This window comes from Neoarius graeffei, chromosome 2 (assembly GCF_027579695.1).
Source record: "Neoarius graeffei isolate fNeoGra1 chromosome 2, fNeoGra1.pri, whole genome shotgun sequence".
Lineage (NCBI taxonomy): Eukaryota > Metazoa > Chordata > Actinopteri > Siluriformes > Ariidae > Neoarius > Neoarius graeffei.
Window position 1 is genome coordinate 122,798,240 of NC_083570.1, and position 19,549 is coordinate 122,817,788.

Below are 19,549 nucleotides of genomic sequence, written 5' to 3' on the forward strand. Positions count from 1 at the left end.
CATGAAACAAACAGTAAGGGAACCTACTTTTTCAGGCTCATCATTCATCCTCTCCCTTTCACCATCACCGCTATTTACACCGTGCCCACTGGGTTGCTGGGGGGGGGGGGGGGGGGGGGGGCATTTTTGGAAATAACTTAATATTTGGAGTTATATGCACACCTCATGTCTCATGACAACATGATGTTTAGGAAGAAGTGTCACACCGAAGGCAGAAGACGTCAAGTATGCTTATGAAGCCAAACACTAACCATTCTGTGCCGTTTAAATCTATCACAATATAAACTCACCTCGAAGTCAGAGTCCAAACCGTCACCCGTGGCATCGTTGTCTTTGTCCATGTGCTGTAGAAGAGGAGAGACAATTCAGAACATGATGTTCACTTGGTTTTAATCAACTGCTGAGAGGAGACAATATGTGGCTTATTGAAGTTGAATGAATATTACACATTAAAGTATACCATGACACTTAAAATTGTCCAGACTGTACAAATGTAATCTTACCCGTACCTCTTGATGACTCCCAACCTTGGCATCTTCAGTGAAATCAGAATCTGAGCTGCATAGATGATGATTATTGCCACACATTCGCTAAATATCTATAACCCATACGCAGTTTAACCACAACACAATACATTTTACTAATAATATGTATTGATTGTATTGTTTACCTGTCTCCAACACTGGGATCTGAAATAAAGTCAACAATATTAGATTGTTTGGTAACATTAATGTTACATGAAGCTTGCAAATATACAAATATTTTACACTTTAAATTTTAAGACACATTTGGCTGCACACCAATGCAACAAAATGTGTTTTAGCAGTTGACATTAATGCTCCCATTTCTCCTAAGGTGAGGAAAAGTTTAGTTAGCCTGGTAGTTACTGAGCAAAGTAGCTAGATATATATATGGCTACATGGGCGTCGCCACCATTGAATGTGAAGGGGACGTGTCCCCCTCACATTTCATAACTCTTCGTTTGGACCCCCCCACATTTAACATAAAATATGAGTTCACCCAGCGCCGTTTCTATTGCTTCGTGAAAGAATCCATTCTACTTGATAGATAAGAGAATACACAGACCACTGAAAACCCACTCTGGGTTTTCCGGGCGTTCCCTACAACAACTCACCACGTGCAAGCGAATCTCAGCGCGAGCAGAGACAGCTGCTCGAGAGTGAAGGAGGTGATATCAGCCACATTGCCACCTCACAACAGCTTTTGCTGAAACCTTATTCTTTTGTTATCTGCTCTCAAAATTAACCCTAGGCCACGTTAAATTAATGTTCAACTAAACAATGAAATGAGCTTAGCCTAATGGGGTATTCTTGGTTGATGGTGAATTCATTCATCTCATTATCTGTAGCCGCTTTATCCTGTTCTACAGGGTCGCAGGCAAGCTGGAGCCTATCCCAGCTGACTACGGGCGAAAGGCAGGGTTCACCCTGGACAGGTTGCCAGGTCATCACAGGGCTGACACAGACAACCATTCACACTCACATTCACACCTACGGTCAATTTAGAGTCACCAGTTAACCTAACCTGCATGTCTTTGGACTGTGGGGGAAACCGGAGCACCCGGAGGAAACCCACGCGGACACGGGGAGAACATGCAAACTCCACACAGAAAAGCCCTTGCCGGCCACGGGGCTCGAACCCGGACCTTCTTGCTGTGAGGCGACAGCGCTAACCACTACACCACTGTGCCACCTGATGGTGAATTGTTTGCAGTATTTGCTCCTCCCCAGACACAATGGACATAAGGACATTCTTTACAAAGCAGCGGAAAGTCAGTCAGAATTTCCCCACAGGACAGGGTTTTTTTTTTTATCCCAATGGAAATGTTAGTGCAGTTAGCTGGCTAGTCAATGTTAGGAGATGTATCAGCTAGCTTAATGTTAGCTATCATTTAATTCAAACCCAGTAGGCCTGCCTTACTGTAATGCCAAGGATGAGGTCAAGTCTGCTCTGATGATATTTACTGATTCCCTGTTGTGATTTGAAGAACTTGTTTTGTCTGGTCTTTGCCAGTTTTCTGGAAAGTAACATGGGAAACCAGTGTCTGGGGAAGGAATAGCAGAAAGGAAAGCGATGGAGAGAGATGGGTGTTATTCCGGGTGGATTGTGAAGGAAAGGGGGATAAAAGTTATGAAGTGGTAGAAATTGTGGTGGCACCAATGTAAGAAGGAGTTCTATCTATAAATCTATTTGTTATACTGATCTGTAAATGTTACTGTAGTACCACCATTGCATGTAGGTTGACAAAACTGCACTTGTTCATTGTGTGAAGTTCTCTTTTATGTGTCGTTGCTTGACACAGTGTGATTGTGTGTTATGAAGACTGCATGATGCCATGCCATTTTTGTTATGAGCATCACTAAATCGGAAAAAAGTAAAATGCACCCACTAAAGTCACTGTTGGTGGTGAACAAAATCGCACCTGTTCATTGTGTGAAGTTGTTTTTTGTGTCACCGTTGCTGGACACAGTGTGATTTTGTGTTATGAAGTTTGCATGATGCCATGTCATGCCTGTTCATTGTGTGAAATTATGAATATTCTTATTTTTAAACATACAGCTGAGTGTCACTATTGCTTGGCACAGTGGCACATTGTGTTACATCTAAAACTAAAAAAAGGAAACACAAAATAAAAAGTAAAATGCACCCATAAAGGTGATAAACTGTGTCACAGTCATCTCATTATCTTGGGCAGAGCAGTGGGTTTAAAAACAGGCTGATGAATATATGGACTCATTGAATGAGGACTAAGGCTACGTTCACACTGCAGGCTGAAGTGACTCAAATCCGATCTTTTCGCCCATATGTGACCTGTATCCGATCTTTTATTGACAATATGAACGACACAGATCCGATTTTTTCAAATCCGACCCAGGCCGTTTGGATATGTGGTCCTAATTCCGATTCCTATCCGCTCTTTTCATATGCGACTTCAGTCTGAACCGCCAGGTCGCATTCATCCGCCTTGCACATCATCAACAAGCCACAAACGTCACTATTCTGAGCTGAAGTAGGCGGCGGGTCTCTCAAAAAAGTTACAACAACATGGCGCATAATCACGGGCGCAGATAGACGGTGGGACGAGTCATATTTAAATTCACCTCGTTCGGTCCCCCCCACTTATAGGGAGGAAAAAAACGTCTATGCTGTCTTTCTTTGCATAAGGCAAACCTCACGGAAAAATCAAAAGACTAATTACCATTCGGTTTATTGAGGTGCACAGCAGTGTATACATAGTTGCAACAACTCACATAAAACAAAACAAAGACTGATATTCGGTTGGTTGAGCTGCGCAGACTGCACAGGTTGCGAGCTCGAGCTTGGTTGCTATGGTTACTAACAACAAGTTTGACAGGCATATCGGGGTTGGAGTTGGTTTGCAGGCAGCTTTGTCCCCCCCCAGTTTTTTGTCCCTCCCAGTTCAAAAAACGTATCTGCGCCCCTGCGCATGACATCAATGCGAGGGACGCTTCGGGCTGTGAAGGTTCTGAATCTTCTCAATGGAAGGACGCAGAGGTTAGGGAGCTGATTTCCATTTGGGGGGATGCAGCTATTCAAGCTAGATTGGATGAGTCATACCGCAACCGGGCGGTTTTACTTCCGTAAACACTGGCCATGCTCACTGCGTGTGACGTCGTCGTATCCTGCAATGCGCATGCGGAACACTTTTAGGTCGCTTTTCGTTCATACTGAGGATCACATACAAGTCGCATATATTTGTTAATGTGAACGACCTCACAAAAAAATCGGATTTCACAAAAAAATCGGAATTGAGCATTAAGCCTTGCAGTGTGAACGTAGCGTTATTGTTGAGTCTCTAAAATAGTCATTGAATTAAGTGACTTTTGTCGGTAAAATTAGGTGTTTAACAACCTGTTAAAAATCCACCAGAATGCAGGAAATGGCCTCTAATTAATTAATAAATGTTCTGGGGGAGGACCCCCCACACCAGTGTGTCCCCCCCCCACATTAAAAATGCTTCTGGCGCCCCTGTATGGCTAACTTACATCACTGACACCATGACCAATTTTCTCCATACGGTATATTGTCCTTCGTGGTCTGGGCTCCTTGTCCTCTCGCAAATATGGCCGGTCCATGACCCATCTGTTCCTGTGAGGCGCCTCCATTTTCAGCCCTCAGCCCTTTTCTTTCCGCTCAGCCGCCGAGTTGAATCAGAGCGCGCGAGGCGTGTTTGATTTGATAACTTTAGCGGATGCTCGGCCCTGATTGGATGCTGGTTGCTGGGGGAGTTCTTCTTCTTCTTCAGTCAGGTTTATGTGGCGGTTGGCAAACGCAGTGCATTACCACCATCTACAGGACTGGGGTGTGTACACTTGAATTAATTACTTGCACTACTCATAATGTGCTATGAAAGAGAGATGTAAATGAGAGGGTGCGAGAGCCAGAGAGAGAGGGAGAAAGAAAAAAAATCCAACTGAATACCAGATAAATAATTGCATAATTAAACAAAATTAGATCAAAGAAACAAATGACCAACTGCAAAACGTGAAAGCTGAAATCCCCTAGATGCGCTTAGATAGTTGACTTTCCCTGAGAAATGCTAATACTGCATCGGTGATGTATTTGGATCTAGGCTCAACTAGTAGATTTTCTAAAGACAGTGTCAGTTTAGATTTTTCCACAGCCTTTTTCAGTCCTTCTCTTTGCCTTGAATAATGCGTACATTTAAGTAAAACATGCTCTACATCTTCTGTCCCTCCACAGTGCTCACACAAACCAGTAAGATGTTTCTGAATCTTAAATAGGCTGCTATTCAGCCTTGTGTGGCCTATCCTTAATCTGGAAAACCATACCTCTTCCTGTCTCCCAGCATAACCTGATTTACTGAATGTGACATGTCTATGTACCTTATATAGATGTCTTCCTCTCTTCTCTTCCTTCCATTCGGCTTGCCAAAGTTTACTCACGTTAGTGTAGATTAAAACCTTAACTTCTGGCCGGCTGAGGGGAATTACAAGTTGGACTTCAGTGTTTGTAGTAGCCTCCTTTGCTAGCCTATCTGCTGCCTCGTTGCCCTCCACTCCCCTATGAGCAGGGACCCACACAAACAGGCCTTGTTGGGTTAGTACAAACAATATTTGATTGATCTCATTTAGTAAGTCCTGACGGCATGGTGAGGAACCATTTTCTATAGACAATAAGGACGACATTGAGTCTGAACAGATCACAGGCTGAAGAGTCTTAAAATCCTCTATCCATTGGAGGGCAAGTATGATGGCTGACATTTCCACTGCAAGGATAGACAAATGGTCAGAGGTTCTCTTTTTAACTGAGATATTAAGGTCTGGTATGTGCACTGCTGCCCCCGTTCTGCCATCAAGATCTTTGGATGCATCTGTATAAATGATTGTATGGCCATAGAACGCATGCTGCAGATATTGGTCAACATCCCAATATATTCCATTATTTGCAATTTTATTTTTTGCTTCAAATATTACAGAGGGTATACCAAATAGCCATGGAGGGGTTCTGCTTAAAGGAACTGTGTCACAGCAAGAAACGGCACCAATTTCCAACTCATTCGCCCACTTGTTCCCTCCCCAACCAAAACTGTTGTTCTGCGATTTACCATATTCCCAACAATCCAGTAGCACCTGTTTTGTAGGGTGTGACTCTTCATGCCCCCGTAAAGTTGTCCAGTACGCCATACTGAGCTTAAGTCGCCTAAGGTGTAGGGGCATTTCCCCTGTTTCAATTTGCAATGCTGGTATAGAGGATGTTCGAAATGCACCACTACAAATTCTCAAGCTTGTAGAATGAACTTTATCTAGGCCGCTGAGCAAGGTCTTAGAAGCCCCCATGAAAGCTACACAGCCATAGTCTAGCACCGACCTAACCGAGGCAATATAAATTCTTCTCAACGCAAACCCTGTCGCTCCCCAGTCAAACCCTGATACACATTTGAGAACATTCACAGCCTTTTTACATTTCTCCATGACTTTCTGTATATGTTCCCTAAATGTTAGCTTGACATCGAACCATATACCCAGATACCTAATAGTGCATGTTTGAAAAAGAGTCTGACCGTACAATCGAAGGTCTACTGTAGGATTCACTCTCTTCTTTGAAAAACAAATAACTTGTGTCTTTTCCACCGACAGCCTGAATCCCCACTCTCCAGCCCACCTTTCCACTATATTAATAGCCCCCTGCATCTTCTTTTTCACATGGTCTACATTGCGGCCCCTCATCCACAAAGCCCCATCGTCTGCATACAACGCTCTATGAACAGCAGCATCCTCAATACCACAAAATATATCATTAAATCATTATATTAAATAATACAGGGCTACACACACTCCCCTGCGGCGTTCCATTCTCTATTTGATATCTCCTGGACAGACTTGTCCCCACTCTCACTTCAATGGTCCTATTTCTAAGAAAGTCACGTACCCAGTTAAACATTTTACCCTTAATGCCCATCCTATGCAATTTCAACAACAGCCCTTCTTTCCACAACATATCGTATGCTTTCTCTATATCGAAAAAGATAGCCAGCACAGACTCCTTGTTAACCTGTGCCTTTCTCACTTCATTCTCCAGGCACAGGACAGAATCCATGGTAGTGCGCCCACTACGGAATCCACTTTGATAACATGAAAAAAGGCCTCTTTTTTCAACTTCATAGGTCAACCTCTTAGTCACCATTCTCTCCATGAGCTTGCATAAATTAGACGTCAGAGCGATTGGTCTATAACTTTTCACATTAGACTTATCCTTACCTGGCTTTCCAATGGGAACCACAACTGAGTGTTTCCAACTCACTGGTAACTTTCCTTGTTTCCAGACCTCGTTATACAATTTCAAAATCACAAACTTAGCCATAACATCTAATTCCTTAATCATTTTATAGCACACACCATCCTTCCCTGGTGAGGTATTCCTAACTCCAGCCAAGGCTCTTATGCACTCACTCATTGTAAATTCCCTATCCACCACACCATCACCAACATGTTCCCTCTCCAGGATCTCCTTGTTGTCTTGTATAATCTTTCCCCTCCGAGATAGTTCTTCACCTGACAAGTTTCCTGAGCTATGTATTCTAACAAAGGCTCTCGCCAACATTTCCGCCTTTTCCAAGTTTGTTACTGCTTCACTTCCATTATCTTTGATCACCGGTAAGGAGTGATCCCTCCTAATGCCCCCCATCTTCCTAATCATGCCCCACACATCACTGACCTTAATATCTGCCCCTATTTGGCTGCAGAAAGCTCTCCAATAACTCCTTTTTGTGTCTTTAATAATTCTTTTAACTCTGGCCTGAGCCCTTTTATATTCCAATAGGTTGTGATAAGTATGACTTGCCTTTAAAACCTTATTCCTGATCCTAATAGCATTTGTACACTCATCAGACCACCAAGGTACCATCTTCCTTCCCTGCCTTCCAGAGGACCTACCAATTACCTCTTCAGCTGAATCACACAGTATTCATGTTATTATAGAATTTAGCTCGTCCACGTCGTCAGTGAGTACAGGAGGGAGCTGCATAAGCTTAGCACTTACAGTAACCCTATACAATCCCCAATCTGCCTGCTTCAACTTCCATCGCAGAAACCAGTTCCCCTCCAAACAGATATTTTGATCTCTAATCGTTGTAGTTATGACATAGTGATCACTGCCAAGAGAATGGTCAGAAACTTCCCATCTGCTTACGCCAGCTATTGGCCCAGAAGTAAATGTGAGATCTATTGCTGATTCAGTTCCATGCGCAGCATCATACCTTGTACTACGACCATCATTCAAACAACTGAGGTTAAAATCATCCATGACTTCCTCAACAGTGATCCCATTTACATCAGTTTTTGTGCCCCCCCACAAGGTATTGTGTGCATTAAAATCACCACAAAACAATATATTCCCATGTCCCACTTCACACAAGCTCTCCAGTGCCTTTCTCACTATAACCTTGCATGGGTTATAGAAATTAATAATTCTCAGTCTAGTTTTGTCAATCCATATGTCAGCTAACACCACTTCAACATCTTCATTCATTTCTAAAATCCTGTAATTGATCCCCTGCTGCACAAACATCGCTACCCCCCCCCCCCCCCCACCATATCCCTATCCTTCCTTACTGCCACATAACCATATAAAACAAAATCTAAAGAGGGCTTCAACCATGTTTCTTGTACGCAAATGATGTTGGGTTTGACGTCTTGCTCTTCAATAAACTGTTTAAACTCCTGGCCATTGGCCAGTAGACTCCTGGCATTCCATTGTAAAACACGCAAACACATTATGAACACTTGGGGGTGGATAGACGAAAGTCGGGGTCCAATGGCTCTGAAAGCATATTATGTATGTCGAGTACTGTCAATCCTCGAATGTCTAGATGCTTCTCAGCTGCCTTTTTTATCATTTTAATTTTGTCTGTCCGACTCTCAATCAGTGCTGATCGGTTAATAACCTCCGCTATGAAAGCAACAAAATTCTTCTTATTCACTATAAGTGTATCGTCAGTGAGTTTGCAACACTTTTGGGGCATTTGGACTCCAGCAGGCATAGGGGCAGCATGCAAACCAACATTAACAGCAGTTCTCGCTTTGTTTTCTTTGTTAACCCGTTTGATGGCCTCCGCATATGAGATCTGCTCTTTAACTTTAACATTTTGCACCTGAACGGCTTTCTTATGCATCTCACAGCCTCTGTATGCCGCACTATGTTCTCCACCACAATTGCAGCATTTAATTTTAGTGCCTTCTTCACATTTACCATATTCGTGCTCCCCCCCACACCTAGCACACCTACACTTGGCTTTACACACTAACGCAATGTGGCCGTATCTTTGGCACTTAAAACACCTTGTTGGCGGTGGAACATATGGTCTCGTCTGATAACTAACGTATCCGATCATAATTCTTTCAGGTTGCTTGGGTTCCTGCAATGTTAGTAGAACAGACAGACTTGGCCTTTTTATCCCCGCCCTGGTAACCAGCAATCGTTTAACTCTGATCACTCTAGTACCTCTAATGTTCTGCTTAATTTCTTCTTCCGACAGTTCAGTCGGCACACCTGTTATCACAACCAGTGCATTCCCCCTTTCTACCCAGTCCTGAACTTTAACGTTAATTCCTAATAGGTTCCTACACTGCATCAGTCCCATACGCTGGTCCCTATCCCGACAAACAATTAGCAGACTCCTGTCTCTTAGAGGTTTAACATCAAACACATCACCAACCAGTTTGTGTATCTCTGCACTCACTTTCAAGGGGTTCAGTAAACCGGGTTTTTGAAATTTCATAACCACCTTAATGTCTCTCCTCTTCTGCTTAATTCTAGGATCATCAGGTGTATCTCTTGTCTTACGTTTTTTCCTTTGGTTTCTCGACTGCACTAGTTGAAAGTCGTCTTGCTGGTCACCCTCACTGATTGTACTCATTTCATCTTCCTCAAACTCAATGCTGGCTAAGACATTATCAACATCTTGTCCAGTGTCACACCCCAGTCCTCCTCTAACAAAGTTCGAATCCACCGGGTCCGGTGGTTCTTTCTCTGACTTACTCATTCCCACTTCAAAATCTAACACCAGGTTCTGCGTTCAGTGTTTCCGCGCCAAATCTGCTCCTGATTTTTCCCCCTTCTCTGCGCAGCCTCCGTTGCCGGGAAACGACCACCACCTCTCTGCTCACACTCGCTCCTCTGCTCCACTTCCTGCATTCAGACTCGAAAAGGATTTTCTGGGAGCGTTGCTGCTGGGGGAGTTCGATGCCTCAGCAACCAAAAGTCAGAAGCCAGCCAATCAGGGCCAATCAGATATCCAATCAGATTCATCTCGCGCACCAACTGCTTGGCGCCGAAACAGAGAGACCGGAAGAGAAAGCAGTCAGACGCTCCTGGACAAACAGATGCGCGCGCTGATGAAGCGGCTTAACGGAAATAAAATAAGTGTCGGGTTGGACAACTCTGTCAAAGATAAGAAAATGTTAACCGACCCGGACTGGTGGAGCACGGGGCGCTTGGTGTAAACCGTCCTAAAGGTGGCCGGCAAGCCTTTCCGGCACAAATGATCTCCGTCAAAGGGAAGAATGAATGTGGAGCAATGAGCGCTCGCGGTGTAGTTGGCTGTGGGAGCTCAGGATATTAATGTTAGCTTCGCTACCGCAGGAGTTTCACCTGGCTGCCGCGCCTCCTCTTTATAGCATCCTTTGCGCTCCCTTTGCTGTGTGTTGTGTTGAAGACAGGGAGCGTTATGCATGCTGGGCCTGTTGCACTACAATAATCCATATACATGCACAAACGGGAATGCAGCCGATCTTTCTGTTTCTATCGGCAAACCAAAGCGCGCACAGTGTAACGCTACAGCGTCCCAGACAGCTTCATCACCACAGCGGCCAGAAACACCTGCCCTTCCGGCCAAACACTGACAACAACCGCGGCTTCCTCACCGAACTCCTCCACCCGAGCCCCGCAGCAGCGCCAACTCTTACAACACTGACAAAAGTTATTTCTGACCTTTACATTCTTGTAGAAAGCCGAACTGCAATAGCGGCCAAAAAGATTTGCTGAATATGAGTGTCCGAACAAAACAAGAAAACACTCCAACATGTCTGCTCATCTGTGCGATCTTCTCCTTCTCCGTATGATGAACATTAATGGGCATGTGCGAGCAGGGTTGCCAGATACTGCTGACGGTTTCCAGCCCAAAATATGTTCAAAACCCGCCCAAAATGTAAAATGTACTTGATGCCTATCTTGTAAAGTAAAAATATGCAGCTAAAGTCCAGAATACTATTTGTAAATCGAACAACAATGCAAACAGCTTCTAAACGGCAGCATGAGGCCGTCAGTGGTGGAGGTGAAGAATCTGCTGTCTGGTCCTCGGCTCCGTGTGCTTCAATCAGATTATAACTCTGCAATCATCTGCTGGGTTCTGAATCCTACATGCACCAGTAGGTGGCGCACACGCGGAATATTCTGTAGGCTATGTTAGGCTACGATGCATATCGAACATCTGCATTGCTGACAGGGATGGCAATTTTCCGCCGAACGGCGGAAATCCGCCGTTTTGAATTTCATTTTTATCATTTTTGTGGAACGCCTAAATCCGTAGAGAAAAGTTTTAGGGGGGGTTAGGTACCTAACTTTTATTGCTGCTACCGAGATTAGTGTCAAATCGTATCGAAACCACATGTCTCGCGAACAACGGAAGCTTCTATATCGAGTGTAACAATGAACAAGAGGGCTCTGATTGGTCCACTCTACATCCGCTGTTCACGCACTTCCGCTTCCCTACTTTCCCAGTTTGGTTTGTTTTCATGACCGGCATTTTTAAAAACACGAGCGAAGATGGAGCAGCATGAAGAGCGGTTGATTTGAGGAAGTACGGACATCTATACGACTCCAGTTCTAGTCATTATAAAAAAAAAAAGTGCTAGTCATTATAAGTAACCGGAGGATAAACAGTCCACTAACCACACCCACCAACTACTCCTAGCGACTTCGCGCCCCCTTGCGTTGTGCCGGTGAATAACTTTAGATACTTATTTTTATCATGTATTTTTCACACAATATACATGTAAAATGGCTAGAAAATAGGTAGAAGAGGCTAAAAAGGCTAAAGCTTCAGGGGGGCTCTGCCCCCCTGAACCCCCCGTTCGGCGTTTCAGCTAAAATAAAATTTTCCTGTTGCCATCCCTGTGCTGAGGTTATTTATTTTTTATTTGTCTCTCTTTTTATTTATCCCATTTGTTTTATTAATTTTATAGGCCTAGTTATTCTGCTTAATTTTTTTTTGTCTACATCCATGTATTTTCTTCATCTGTTACCCTGATTTTTGTGGATTTGTTAGATTGTACCTGTTTTATATACTTCAATTAAAAAAAAAGTTAGGCTGCGATGCCTGGCTGAATGTACCATGAGAAGAGAAAATGGAGAATGGATTGCGTCATTCTTATTTACTAGTTTATGAGTTCAGTTTCTGCACTACATTACACACATTCATATTAGTCTTACAGTTACATCGACTTTTTTTGCTTAAATAATACTGAATGAGATTAATGTTTATTGTTAATGATTAATTTAGGCCAATGCTCGATTTTGGTTGTTTAAAATACCTAAGGGGTGCTGGGTAAACTAGGTCTCTGACTTGCCTCAGTTGACCAAAGAGAGCTGTTTTTCCTGATTTCCTTCACATGTTCAAGAACATCATTCGGCTTAGTTTAATATGGATTGGATTGGATGGAGACTAGTGGATATAGATAGTACATAGAATGTGCTGCATCAAAGTCCTTCTAAGGCTATATAAGTGTCTCTGGCTGCATTCTCACACAAAACGTTGGTGCGAAATATTTATATTTCCAAAGAAAAAGGCCGCACCTTGCATATAATGTCCTTTTATTGCACAAACGCGTTTCGGCGTGTGCCTTCCTCAGTGTGCAACAATGTAACCACAAAAACACTTTTAAATACCCACACCCATTACCACACCCCATTACAACAAACCAATGACAATAAAGTATTTAGACCATGTGTCAAAATAATCCTTCAATTGGAAAAATACATTCACAAAACATTACAAACATTATGTGCATATTTACAATTATGCAATGCAGTATAGCCATCAGTACATTATTACCTTCATAAAAAACAAGTCAGGGATAGCTCTTCATTCATCCCATTCGGTATACACGTATTCAAATTAAAAATGTACCACGCCTCTCGCTGTAAGAGATGGTTCTCTCTATTTCGCCCTCGTGGAGACCTGTAAACCATCTCTAGTCCCATAAATTTCAACATACTAGCGTCATGGCCAGCAGACTGGAAATGCCTTGCCACAGATGATTTTTCATCGTTTTTTCTTATTGAGCATTTATGTTCAAAAATTCTCGTTTTTAACTGTCTCTTTGTTTTACCCACATAAAGTATTCCACAAGGACAAGTCAAAAGATAAACGACAAAGGTAGACAAACAAGTAATTCTTCCCTTGACTTTATACGTTTTTCCTGTTTTAGAGTGCGTAAATTCTTTTTCTGTAAGCATAAAGTTACATGCTGCACAGTTAAAACATTTAAAATTACCTTGTGAAACACGTGGAGGAAAAGATAAAAACGGTTGAGTGAATGCAGGGAAGTGCGACCGCACTAGTGATAGTGATTAAGCCCGCAGACAAGGGGGGCTCCATTGTTATACAGGATAAAAGTACTTATGTTAAAGAAATCCAGAGACAGCTTGGGGATGTTAACTTTTATATGCGTCTACACAGTGACCCTACAGTAAGGTTCAATGAAGATATAAAAAAGGTTCTTAAGAGGGCATTGTCTGATTCAATTATTGACGAGAAAACATATAAGTATTTGTTACAGGCTAACCCCGTTAGGCCAGTTTTTTATACTCTACCAAAAATCCATAAAAGGTTAAATGATCCACCTGGCCGTCCTATAGTTTCTGGAAATCGATCTCTTACTGAGCCTTTATCTAAATTTGTAGATTACCATATAAAAGACCTAGTACATAACTTACCATCCTTCCTTAAAGATACAACTGACTTTCTTGTGAAATTGTCATGTATAGGAGAAGTGAATGCAACTGATTTGTTATGTTCTATGGATGTGACGAGTTTATACACAAATATTCCACATGATGCAGGGTTGACTGCTCTGGAGTATTATTTACAGATCAATCGGGTGCCTTATGCAGACTTTTTATTGTCCTTAGCCAACGAGGTCCTTAAAAAGAATTATTTTATGTTCCAAAATAGTTTTTTTCTGCAAATTCAGGGCACTGCAATGGGTTCTCCCATGGCACCCAATTATGCAAATCTATTCATGGGAAAATTTGAGCATGATTTCATCTATAATGACAATCCATTCAAACAACATCTGAAGGTGTTTTATAGATTTATAGATGATTTGTTCTTTTTGTGGACCGGTTCAAAAGAGGAACTTTTGGCGTTTAATGACTATGTGAATACTCGACTTTCCTCGATCAAGTTTACGTTGAGTTATGATCAAAATGTCATGCCATTCTTGGATGTTTTGGTGAAAAAGGTTGACAATGTCTTGCATACTGAAATATACCGTAAAGATACTGATCGCAACACCTTTTTACATTATCAGAGTTACCATCCACCTTCTCTTAAACGTAGTTTACCTTATAGTCAATTGTTGAGAGTGCGCAGGATTTGTAACAACGAGGCAGTATTTGAGCAACAAGCAGGGGAATTGTGCGAAAGATTCCGCGACAGGGGATATGCGGGCCACTTGTTGGACAATTGCTTAGAGCGTGTGCGCAATATTCAGCGCTCAGATCTACTTACTAATAGTGCTAGACATAACCGTTTTAACATTATTCCTCCTGTCACTCTAGTATCTACGTATGGTCATATCTCAAATGATTTGAAAACTATTGTACAACGGCATTGGCATATTCTGCAGAGTGACCCAAATATTGGTAATTCTTTTCAGGATCTACCACGCAGTTGTTACAAAAGAGCGCCAAGTCTGCATGATAAATTAGTGCGGTCGCACTTCCCTGCATTCACTCAACCGTTTTTATCTTTTCCTCCACGTGTTTCACAAGGTAATTTTAAATGTTTTAACTGTGCAGCATGTAACTTTATGCTTACAGAAAAAGAATTTACGCACTCTAAAACAGGAAAAACGTATAAAGTCAAGGGAAGAATTACTTGTTTGTCTACCTTTGTCGTTTATCTTTTGACTTGTCCTTGTGGAATACTTTATGTGGGTAAAACGAAGAGACAGTTAAAAACGAGAATTTTTGAACATAAATGCTCAATAAGAAAAAACGATGAAAAATCATCTGTGGCAAGGCATTTCCAGTCTGCTGGCCATGACGCTAGTATGTTGAAATTTATGGGACTAGAGATGGTTTACAGGTCTCCACGAGGGCGAAATAGAGAGAACCATCTCTTACAGCGAGAGGCGTGGTACATTTTTAATTTGAATACGTGTATACCGAATGGGATGAATGAAGAGCTATCCCTGACTTGTTTTTTATGAAGGTAATAATGTACTGATGGCTATACTGCATTGCATAATTGTAAATATGCACATAATGTTTGTAATGTTTTGTGAATGTATTTTTCCAATTGAAGGATTATTTTGACACATGGTCTAAATACTTTATTGTCATTGGTTTGTTGTAATGGGGTGTGGTAATGGGTGTGGGTATTTAAAAGTGTTTTTGTGGTTACATTGTTGCACACTGAGGAAGGCACACGCCGAAACGCGTTTGTGCAATAAAAGGACATTATATGCAAGGTGCGGCCTTTTTCTTTGGAAATTGAGTTGCACATTTGGGTCAGCACCCTTACATTAAAAATTATTTAAGAGTGAAGCCTGCTCCAAGTAGAAAAAATATAGCGAAATATTTATAAACATCTGATAAAAACCCGCCGAACTAACGCCAAACCCGCCCAATTTTTGTCAACCAGCCCAAGCCATTTTTCGGCCGCAAAGTAGAATTCAAAACCGCCCAATCTGGCAACACTGTGTGCGAGCCAAAGTTAAGTCTCGTGGTTAACCACACAGCTGCGAACACGACCTTAATGTTATTCTGGTACTTGTAGTTCTTTGAGAAAGCTGTCTAGTTTGTGTCATGGCTTTTAGATATGCTAAAAACTACTACTCCCTGCATGCATTGCGCCGCTCAAGGCCCCAATCATGGTTTAGCAACGTGCGCGCTCCTCCATAGACCCACAGACATACAAACACAGACGCCGCATTGAGCGTAGAATCATACGTCACCCTTGCCGCCATATTGGATGTGGCAAAGTAGCCGAGAATAAAGATGCCTCATTCCTGTGCTGCGTTTAACTGTACCAACAGGTTTACCGTCCAAATGAGATCACATGGGATTACCTTTCACAGGTGAGACTGGAAAAATACTTTTCATTGTATTTGGTCATTATAACGTAATTTTACGAACAGATTTTTCTGACTTTGTGGCTAATATGAAGTCTCGCGCATAATAGCCGCTCGGTGAAACCTGTCTCCAAACAACGAAGTATTTCCTTCGTAACTACGCTGATTGTTAGTTGCTTAGCTAACTTTTCACATACTATGTAGGTTTCCCAAAAATAAAGCCATGAAAAAGCAGTGGAGACAGCTGTGCGACGGGAAGGGTTTTCTGCTACTCCATCATCCATGCTCTGCAGTGAACACTTCAGAACGGAGGATTTGGACAGAACAGGTCAGACAGTCAGGATCAGAGAGGGAGCTGTTCCTTCAGTCTTCAGTTTCCCAGCTCATCTCCACCGGGTAGGTGTAGAGTTATAAGCAGTGAGAATTAGATAATACAGTGCCACACTATGATGAACGTTTTTGAACGTATGATGAATGTTTTTAACCTTTCTGAATGTGAAGGAATCAGTGATGTATTTTGTTTTGGTATGATGTTAGAACCTGGCCGAACTCAGTTTGGCGCTCATTCAGCTCACTTTATTCAACGAGAGCAGGTCTGTGTGGTGACTCAATAAATAAAACAGTACATTTTTATTTTCATTCACTATTTCCAGTTTTTCCACTATTTCCATCATTTATCATATTCAGTCTTGTAGGTTGGTTATTGTGGCCTCAGGTTTTGGTAGCTTGCTACGGTATGCTGACTGATTAGCTTACCTGAGCTATCTATCGCGTATCTGTCGCTAGTTTGCAGTGTACAGGGTATTTTGCACACTATTTATAACCATCACATTAAAAGTTATGTGTTGTTTTGATGCCTGTTTGTTTCCCAAATATATACGTGTGTGTCTTAATGGGTGAATAAAAGGCATCGAGTTAAATATTATTGTAGAAAGGGGCTTTATGAAGTTCAGTCCCTTTACTTGCATTGGTTTACGGCGAAGATTTGCCACATCCAATATGGCGGACACTCTGACGCATCCCAGCAATGGGCCACCAGCTCAATGCGGCATCTATGTTTATATGTCTATGTATAGACCCATTTACTGTTTGTAAACAAAGACGGCTGCGCGCGCAGCTTCTTGATGACGTAGACTATAAATTGGTCCATAGCTTAGGTGGTCAATCCCTGCTAAAAAATAATACTGTTCTTTTGCTTTATTATTTTAAAATAGAGAGCCTTGGGGAAATAAAGAGAGAGGAGAGACAATGGCTGGAGAGACACAAAATGTCAAAGCCAAAGGTATGTTGTTTCACTATTATTGAGATATATGGTCCTGAAAATAGTCAAATCTGATAGGTCTGTTTAATCTACATATAATGACAGATATTGCAATATGAGTTAGATCAGGTATTGTTAAACTTAATTGTCATTGAAAATGCATGAAATTAAAATGATGTGATTTTCCTCTATTTTGTAATATGCAAACCTGTTCCCTAGCACCGAGAGAATGTGATGTGTAGACTGGGCATCACTGTAGCACTGCAGTGCTTAATTTACAATTGTATGTTGTTGTCTCCCGGTCCTTCTGCTCTGCAGTAAACAGAAAAGAAATTTGTGAGGTTCTCTCTCCTGATTGGCTGATGAAGAGGGAATGGGATACCAGAAAATGTTTTTTCTGTTTACGGCAGAGTGGAGGATCCATGCTTCTGTCAAAACACTCTATGCCAGTGATGGCTGTAACAATGTAGAGCTATTTAACACTTATTTAGATTTTTTTTTAAACTTTAAAAGCATTTTGATTTCAAAAAGTGTGCAGCAACCCTCCATAAATTCTGACCTTTTACACTCTTCCACTCATACTTGTTTTTCAGATAGTGGAGGATGATCTACAAAAGACATCAAAGCGGGCAAAGGTATTACAACCCCGAATCCAAAAAAGTTGGGACAAAGTACAAATTGTAAATGAAAACGGAATGCAATAATTTACAAATCTCAGACACTGATATTGTATTCACAATAGAACATAGACAACATATCAAATGTTGAAAGTGAGACATTTTGAAATTTCATGCCAAATATTGGCTCATTTGAAATTTCATGACAGCAACACATCTCAAAAAAGTTGGGATGGGGCAATAAGAGGCTGGAAAAGTTAAAGGTACAAAAAAGGAACAGCTGGAGGACCAAATTGCAACTCATTAGGTCAATTGGCAATAGGTCATTAACATGACTGGGTATAAAAAGAGCATCTTGGAGTGGCAGCGGCTCTCAGAAGTAAAGATGGGAAGAGGATCACCAATCCCCCTAATTCTGCGCCAACAAATAGTGGAGCAATATCAGAAAGGAGTTTGACAGTGTAAAATTGCAAAGAGTTTGAACATATCATCATCTACAGTGCATAATATCATCAAAAGATTCAGAGAATCTGGAAGAATCTCTGTGCGTAAGGGTAAAGGCCGGAAAACCATACTGGGTGCCCGCGATCTTCGGGCCCTTAGACGGCACTGTATCACATACAGGCATGCTTCTGTATTGGAAATCACAAAATGGGCTCAGGAATATTTCCAGAGAACATTATCTGTGAACACAATTCACCGTGCCATCCACCGTTGCCAGCTAAAACTCTATAGTTCAAAGAAGAAGCCGTATCTAAACACGATCCAGAAGCGCAGACGTCTTCTCTGGGCCAAGGCTCATTTAAAATGGACTGTGGCAAAGTGGAAAACTGTTCTGTGGTCAGACGAATCAAAATTTGAAGTTCTTTATGGAAATCAGGGACGCCGTGTCATTCGGACTAAAGAGGAGAAGGACGACCCAAGTTGTTATCAGCGCTCAGTTCAGAAGCCTGCATCTCTGATGGTATGGGGTTGCATTAGTGCGTGTGGCATGGGCAGCTTACACATCTAGAAAGACACCATCAATGCTGAAAGGTATATCCAGGTTCTAGAGCAACATATGCTCCCATCCAGACGACGTCTCTTTCAGGGAAGACCTTGCATTTTCCAACATGACAATGCCAAACCACATACTGCATCAATGACAGCATCATGGCTGCGTAGAAGAAGGGTCCGGTTACTGAACTGGCCAGGCTGCAGTCCAGATCTTTCACCCATCGAAAACATTTGGCGCATCATAAAACGGAAGATTTTTCACAGTATGTGAAAAATCACATGTGAAGTTCATGTGGTTTTTCTGTAAGGGTATATGCAAATATAAAAGAAAACTCAAAAACACAAGTGATTTGATTTGCTGGAGCATATGAGACTGAGGAACTGAAAATAAAACAGTTTAAATTTGAAAACATTTAATGGGGTTAGTTATGAAATGTACAGTGGTGCTTGAAAGTTTGTGAACCCTTTAGAATTTTTTTTTATATTTCTACATAAATATGACCTAAAACATCAGATTTTCACACAAGTCCTAAAAGTAGATAAAGAGAACCCAGTTAAACAAATGAGACAAATATTATACTTGGTCATTTATTTATTGAGGAAAATGATCCAATATTACATATCTGTGAGTGGCAAAAGTATGTGAACCTCTAGGATTAGCAGTTAATTTGAAGGTGAAATTAGAGTCAGGTGTTTTCAATCAATGGGATGACAATGAGGTATGAGTGGGCACCCTGTTTTATTTCAAGAACAGGGATCTATCAAAGTCTGATCTTCACAACACGTTTGTGGAAGTGTATCATGGCACGAAC

At 41.8% G+C, this 19,549-nt stretch overlaps 1 protein-coding gene across 4 annotated transcripts in view; it reads left to right on the forward strand.

Annotated features, from left to right (window-relative positions):
• LOC132882240 (NACHT, LRR and PYD domains-containing protein 12-like) overlaps positions 1 to 19,549 on the forward strand; it is a 506,140-nt gene that overhangs the window by 382,843 nt on the left and 103,748 nt on the right. The window lies entirely within an intron of this gene.